Source organism: Hylobates moloch, unplaced genomic scaffold (assembly GCF_009828535.3).
Source record: "Hylobates moloch isolate HMO894 unplaced genomic scaffold, HMol_V3 SCAFFOLD_10, whole genome shotgun sequence".
Lineage (NCBI taxonomy): Eukaryota > Metazoa > Chordata > Mammalia > Primates > Hylobatidae > Hylobates > Hylobates moloch.
In genome coordinates this window covers 11,009,381-11,017,050 of record NW_026652285.1, presented here as the reverse complement: position 1 = coordinate 11,017,050, position 7,670 = coordinate 11,009,381, and positions in this window count along the sequence as shown.

Below are 7,670 nucleotides of genomic sequence, written 5' to 3'. Positions count from 1 at the left end.
CTTCCCAGGGCTCCTGGTTTTGAGTGTAATGCCTGGAATAGTGTGGTATGGTTTGATACAGCATAATGTGGGCTGCCTCTTATCCAGATTTCAGGAGTTTTCTCACCAGTCTACTTTCTCCTTACTTGGGCTGCTGGAGTCTTTATCACTGGACCACCCCTGGTCACTGGCAGGTGAAAGAGACATGGAGACTCTTGTCCTAGCTCTTAAATGCATCTGTCTGGAGGGACACATGCCACTTCTGCTTACATTTTATTGCCCAAAGTGGATCACACAGGTTGTCGGTTTTCAAGATGGCCTGGAAGTACAACCCTGCCCTGTGCACAGAAGAGGAAGAACTGGAAATGTCAGACATCTCTAATCACTACCAGATGTTCCATGTTATCCATGTCGGTTTAGTAACCTTTGAGCCTTATGACGTTCTTGGCTAAGCAATTTCTCATACTTCACATTCAAATAGTCCAACTCATTTATCCAAAGTGTCTTTTACTTTAACTTGAGGCAGGGTGATGGGTCTAAAGTATTTCATAATATTTAGTGCACTCCACAGTATTCTAAATAAAACATATTAATTTTGTTGACATAAAAACCAAACCCACAATTGACTTTTATCTAAATGTCAGAGAATAGTGTTAATGATTCCACAAGTTATTCATATCAACTCAACAAAGTGGGAAATTATTATAAAGCCCTCAATGACAAGGTGTTAATTGGTACTCAGGGTGGTATTTTTACTTCATTATTTATTAAGATCACAATTAAGCTCATCAAGGCTAACAGCCTCTAGGTTAATAGCTGTTAGGCACTGTGAAGGAGTCATTGCGCAAATAAATGTTCCACATCACACACAAAATAGTCGGTTTTGTTTATATCACTGTTTTTTAAAAACTGAAACCAAGTAGTCTACTTGATTTATTAATAGGATTAATATGCATTATACTCAATAATAGCATTCTGAGTCAAATAGTGTTTCATTTTCTTTGTGTGAAAATCAACAGTTCATTTCTATTCTATGTTGTTAAAGATAAGAAAGTACAATATGAAGTCAACTGTAGAGTCTTTAGGTCAGTATAATAAACATTTATGTGTTTTAGACTACATGAACTAGTTAAAAAAACATAAAACATCTCCCTCAAGGCACCTGCCAACATTGGTGTGTAGCAATGGACGGCTGCAGTGTGGTGCCTGCGCCCACATGTGCCTTCAACATTTGCCTGCAGCGTCCATGCCAGAGTCATTCCCACAAGAGGGTTCTTCAAGAAGAAATTGCAACTTGAAGCTTCCAAGTAGCCCAATTTTAGCTGTGTGGTTTTAATTAATTAATTAATTTTAGAGACGGAGTCTCACTGTGTTGCCTTGACTGGTCTCGAACTCCCAGGCTCAAGTGATCCTCCTGGCTCAGCCTCCCAAAGTGCTGGGATTACAGGCACCCACTACTGTGCCCAACTCCAGCTTTGTGGTTTTAAATTTCATTGCTTTTCCCATTCAAATTTCTGAGATTGGTCTAATCATACATAACTAAAGGAGATAAAGTCATTTTTAACTGACCTGTGGCTGCTGTGATCTGCAGAAATACTGTTTCTTCAAGAACCTGCCTTCAAAAGTCAAGAGGTTTCTATTTCATTGGTGGAGGGTACTACACTTCCGTCACTTATCTGAAGCATTTCCAGGATGTGCGCTATTGCTGAGAACAGCTTCTGAAGTGTTTCTGGCATTGCCACCAACACAGAAAGAGGTACCTAAAAAACTTGTAATAAATTTTAAATGGTTGCATTTTTCTTGTAGAAAACATAAAAGATATTGTTCCCTAAAGGAAAGGACAAAAATGTATCTGCATTTAGGGCAATCAATTCATTCTGCTTCAGCCTGGACTTTCTTGGTTTTAGCAATGAAAGTCCAGTGTCCCAGGAAACCTCTCAGTTTTGGGCAAATTAGGACAGTTGGTCACTCTATCTGTGCTTTAAACACTAAGATTGGATCCGGCTGCTCTATTTATGTATTTTCTCCCTTTCTTCTCTCTCCATCTCGCTCTGTGTGTGTATCTGTGCGTATACACATATGTGTGCATATATATGTACATAGGTATGTACATATAAATATACAAACATATACATATACACATATACACATGTATATAAATACATATATGAACATGATGTACATATGATTATATTTATGGCTTTTTTCACTTAATGAGTCATGCACTCTCTCAAGTCATTAAATATCCTTCAATTGGTTGAATTTAGTGGCTTCATACTGCTTCATTATAAAAATGTCATACATAATTAAAGCATTTCTTTATGATTAGGCATATATAATTTATATTTTCATTTAAAAATAATTTTAATTAACATTATTTTGAAAACCCAAGTTTAAAAATCCTCCCCCATGTCTTTACTGCTGTTGAAATGTGAAGCTTTAGTAGATATTGCCATATTGCTTTCTATAAAGTTTTTACTCAGGACAACATTTATTAGTTGTAGTAGGCGAATAAAGGACCCCTTTGGCTAGGCACGGTGGCTCACATCTGTAATCCCAGCACTTTGGGAGGTCGAGGCGGGTGGATCACTTGAGGTCAGGAGTTCGAGACCAGCCTGGCCAACATGGTGAAACCCTGTCTCTACTAAAAATACAAAAATTAGCCCGCCATGGTGGCACATGCCTATAATCCCACCTACTTGGGAGGCTGAGGCAGGAGAATTGCTTGAACCCAGGAGGTGGAGGTTGCAGTGAGCTGAGGTCACACCACTGCACTCCTGCCTGGACAACAGAGTGAGACTCTATCTCAATAAATAAGTAACCCCTAAAAGTTCACTCCCTGATCCCTGGAACCTGTGAGTCTGTTACCAGGGATGAGGGGGTGAGTTTTTTTTTTTATCGTATCTGCTTTAGATAATGGCTAACTGGGAAGGAGTTAGAGAAAAGGAGAGAGAGAAAAGGCAGAATGGCCATCTCTCTGCGGAATGAGTTCAGGTTGCTGGACCAAACAGCCACAGGATTCGGACAGTCCTAAGTTTCATTTCACTTTTCACACTAAGGATCTTTGCGGATGGGATCCAGGGTACAGACCTTGAGATGGAGAGATTATCCAGGTGTGCTCAATCTAATGCCATGAGTCCTTGAAAGTGGAGACTCTTTTCTGAGTCTCATCAGAGAGAGGAGATGGAAGAAGAAGAAATGCATAGTATGAAAGGGACTTGACCCACTGTTGCTGACTTTGAAAATGGAGAAGGGGGCTCTGGGCCACAGAATACAGAGGCTTCTAGAAGCTGGGAAAAGCTCTTGTCTGACAGCCATCAGGAAAATGAACATTTCGGCTCAATAAACCAATAACCCAAAGGAACTGAATTCCGCCAATGCCAAGAGCAATCGAAAAAATGGATCCTTCCCTAGAACTTCTAGACAGAAGCACATTCCTGATAATACCTTGGTTTCAGCCTGCTGAGGCCTATGTTCAGCTCCTGACCTCCAGAATTGTAACATAATACACTTATATTGTTTAAGCCACTAATTTTGTGGTAATTTATTACTGCAGAAATAGAAAAGTAATACATTATTAACTGAAAGTAGATGCTACTTTGTTAATAAAAAATATTATTTTGTAAATAGGCAAAACTAACTTGTAGTGGTAGTATTGAGACTAGATGTTGTGGGGTATTGACTGGCAGGGAATGTGAGGGAGACTGGGGTTTAGAAATGTTCTACAAATGTTGATCTGGATGGTGATTCCTGGGGCATATGTATGTAAAAGTGATTTAACTTCTTTGAACTTTATTGTAGGAAACCATTGCCTCAATTTAAAAGTTAGCAGAAAGAAACTATTCCAGTATGAGCTTGTTTAAATTTGTGTCTACTGGTTGGTATTTTTGTGTACATGTTCAATGGTTTATGTTTTTATCTGGTGAATTATCTGATAGTCTTCTTAGCTTAGGAGTTCAATTATTTTTTTAAATTTATTTATAAGAGACCTTAAATCTTCTACCTGTTGTTTATCTATTTTTTTTTTAAACTCTGGATCTTCTTTTAACAATACCGAAGTTCCAGAACTTGAAACATATCCCTAACCTCAGGATTTCCTCTCACAAGAGGGAACTTACATTTACAAAAAAGCATCTGGGACTGTCCCTGCCAATTGCCTCATATAACACCGATACAGAGTCAAGTTTTCTTTATAAATTAAGTTTATATAAATCCCCAGTCCACATGCAAGGCAAGTGTCACACAAAATAAGCTCAGAAAGTTTTCATTCTCCAGTGATGTGGCTTGACACAAAGGTGCATCCAGAGCTAAGAAATGAAAATAGTGGTAAAAGTCAATTATGAGAAAGCAAAGTGGGTTAGTAGAATGCAGGGCATTTATGTCAAGTGCCTAATCCCAGCTTGCCTGCTTAGTAGCAATGGAACCTATTTAGATATTATTAGGTCCACCTGCTTCGTGTATCAAATGTGGGGATATACAAGATCAAGGACGGCAAATAGGTTTTCACTGCAAGTGTCAACTGGAGAGGTTTATTGGAAAAGATAATGAGGCCTTATGTGGGCTATGAGAAATAGTGGTGTGATTCTTTACTGATATTCTCCATCAGTACAGGATCAGGGAGGAGCCTACCTCTGGGACATGTTGGCCATTTCTGGGCTAGGAGATTATCTGTGTTCCTCTCTATTTTATTTTCCCATGATTGATTATCATCTTGAAATGAGTCTAATCTGAGACCTGGACACTTAGGGCATTAGGAATCAGCAGAGAAGTGTTCTTTGCTGTTTAGCTCTAGGACAGGCAGGACAGTGGTTAAAACAATGGACTCTGTAGCCAGATTGCCAGGATTTGGGTGCTTGGATGTTTTGAAAGCTTATTTCAGGTCTCTGTGCCACTGTTTTCCTATCAGCAAAATAGGTGTGAATTAAACTAGTTGACACAGGAAAAGGGCATTGAAAAGTGAGGTGTTAGCATATGGTAAGTATTTAATATACTCATTGTTATAGATATTGATAGTGAGAATATAGTGATCAGAGGATGCTAGACAGAGACCCAGGATGTGGACTATTGAAGAAGGACTCCCTTAATTGTCTTCATGCATTCAGATGAAGACATGTGATAGAGATGGACCTTCAGGAATGCCTGTGCTGGAAATAAGGAAATAAAAAGAGTCTCCCGGAAACAGGGAAGCAAGAGACCCCAGGATCTTCACATGAGCCAGAGGTGCAGGATGCTCTGGACCCCAGAAGGAATAGGAGAAAGATCCCAGGTATGACACATACCCAGAGACACCATGCTCATGTTCTGCAGATGGCCCAGAGACTACAGTCGGAAAGTCCCTGTGTTTTGCAATTTCCCTTCCTTTGGTTTTGGTTTTAATGTGGATTTCAAAAACCTTAGCATGAAAAGCTAAAATGAAACTTAAGACTGCCCAATTCCTGCAGCTCTTTGGTCCAGCAGCCTCAACGCATTCCCTGGGGAGGTGGCCATTCTGCCTTTTCTCTCTCTCCTCCTTTTCTCTAACTCCTTCCTAGTTAGCCATCATCTAAAGCAGATGCAAAAACGTGCTCATAGTTTAGGAGCTGGTGAATGGTGAGACCATGGTCTAGACCATAGTCTAGTAGTAGACAGGGATCAAGTAGCATTGGAAAAGAAACAAATCTCCTGCAATGGGAGCTGTTCTCTGTCTTAAGGGATTCCCAAGGCATGTAGCAGGGTCAGGTAGAAGAATGTTCTGCAAATCACAAGTTCTGAAGAATGGCTACATTCTTCACCTTCATCTCAGGTTTATTCAGGGATCACAACAGTCATAGAAATAATGGAAAGAGGCACTAGGAGGGAGAGATGAACTGCGTCACAGCAGGTCACACAGCTGGTTTATGGCGATCCAGGACTGGAGACGAAGTGAAAGGCCACACAGGACTTGGGCAGGTCATTCCAAAGACTGCCATGCAAGTTCAAGGCCGTGGTGTCTGAACTCACGTGTGAGAGAACAAAGGAACCTCAGAGAGCATCGGTGTTCTAGTGCTAGACTGAGCTATACCTTTGTATCCCCAGGAAAACTGATTAAAATCCTGATGGGGGCACTGTTCCTCAACCCAATGTCCTGACTCAGAATCTGGGGATAAGGCCAGGAAATCTGTATTTTCAGAAGCAGTCCTGGTGATTCTGATTCATAGTCAATTTGGAAACCATCAATCTAGTGCAACAGGTAAGCTGGGTCTCATGGAAGAAAACATGATTTGCACAGACTTACCTGACACACAGCCCAAAGAAAGAGCTGAGGATGCAATGCTCAAAGAAGTGCAATGCATTCCTGTCTGGTTGCTGGTCCCTACTGGAAACTGCTCTATTAGAGGCCCCAACATCTCCAATCCTTTGAGTTTACAGGTTCATGCTATGGGAGTTGGAGGAAAAACAACCTGAGAACTTCTTCAACATAGAGACATACAGCATTTACCGTTTTCCACCGCCTTCTGCCTAAGACTTGCTGAGTGCCAGAGGGTCTTCTGAGTATCAATGCATATGGTGATATTTTAGTTTTTTTTATTCCAACTTACTGTGTGCTTCTACACTTGGTTAGAGTTTTAAAGTTCACTCCTGATTGGTGTTTGGAGATGAGATCTTGGTGGCAGGAGAAGTATACAGAACTACTGGATCTGGCAGGAGGACCAATGAAGTTGTCTGGTTGCTAATTGCTCCCAGGACTTTTGTTGAATTTGGGGGTGGGGATGGGGGGCCTTAATGAAAAATCTGTGTCTAAGCAGGCAATGCCTGAGCAAGGAGTGGGTTCACAGTAATCCAGGTCCTGGCTGGTACATGAAGACAGATTTGAAATACTTTCCTTTCCAACTCTTCCCTAGCCAGTGCATGTGGTGATGGTTCCCAAGACATAGTTCCTGGGGCTAGGAAAACATGTGAGATCATTTGCCAGATTCCCTCACTTGCTGCCTGTAACACAGCATTATCCCCATTTAACAGAGAGGAAAACTGAGGCCCAGAAGGAGAACTTGATATTCCACAATGCTCAGGGAGTCACTGCCACTAGTGGAATTAGCATCAATGTCTCCTGCTTCCCAGGGTGAGATTTTCCAGTGCTCCATGCTTCTGAGTGCTCTGCTTTCTACAGAAGCTATCGTTCTCTCCTCAGGACTGGCAGGTATTGGCCCTGCTGTTGGTCTTTACAGTTGGTGAGGAGATAAAATTATAGCTAATTTCCATACAAATGGATCCCCTTTTGGAAAAAGGAGTTGGCCAAACTCATAGACTGCAGTAGAATCTTAGGGGTCATCCAGGAAGATGATGCCCTGTCTTTTTGAATCCATGTTTTAAAAGCTCTGCATTTGGGGCTTATAGGGCTAGTGATAGAGGGAAGTGAACTTGGGGCTCAGGGTAGGCATGCATCTGAATACTGCCTTGTGACATTTTGGTAGTGAGTTCTAGGAGCTGGGTCCCTAGGCTTCCCACTCTGTCCTCTTAACCAAATATCTTCAGTAAGCTCCAGCTGACCCCATTCTTCCTATGAGTTGCTGCCTCTCCTCCACCCCTACCATCCCTTCTTGCCTGGATTATTGCGGATACCTCTCTCAGGTCCTCCTTTCCACATTGCAACCTGATGCAGCCAGAAGCTCTGTCTTCCTCATGCATACCTCTGATTAGGCTGCATCTCTTCCCCACTAGTTCACACACTTTCA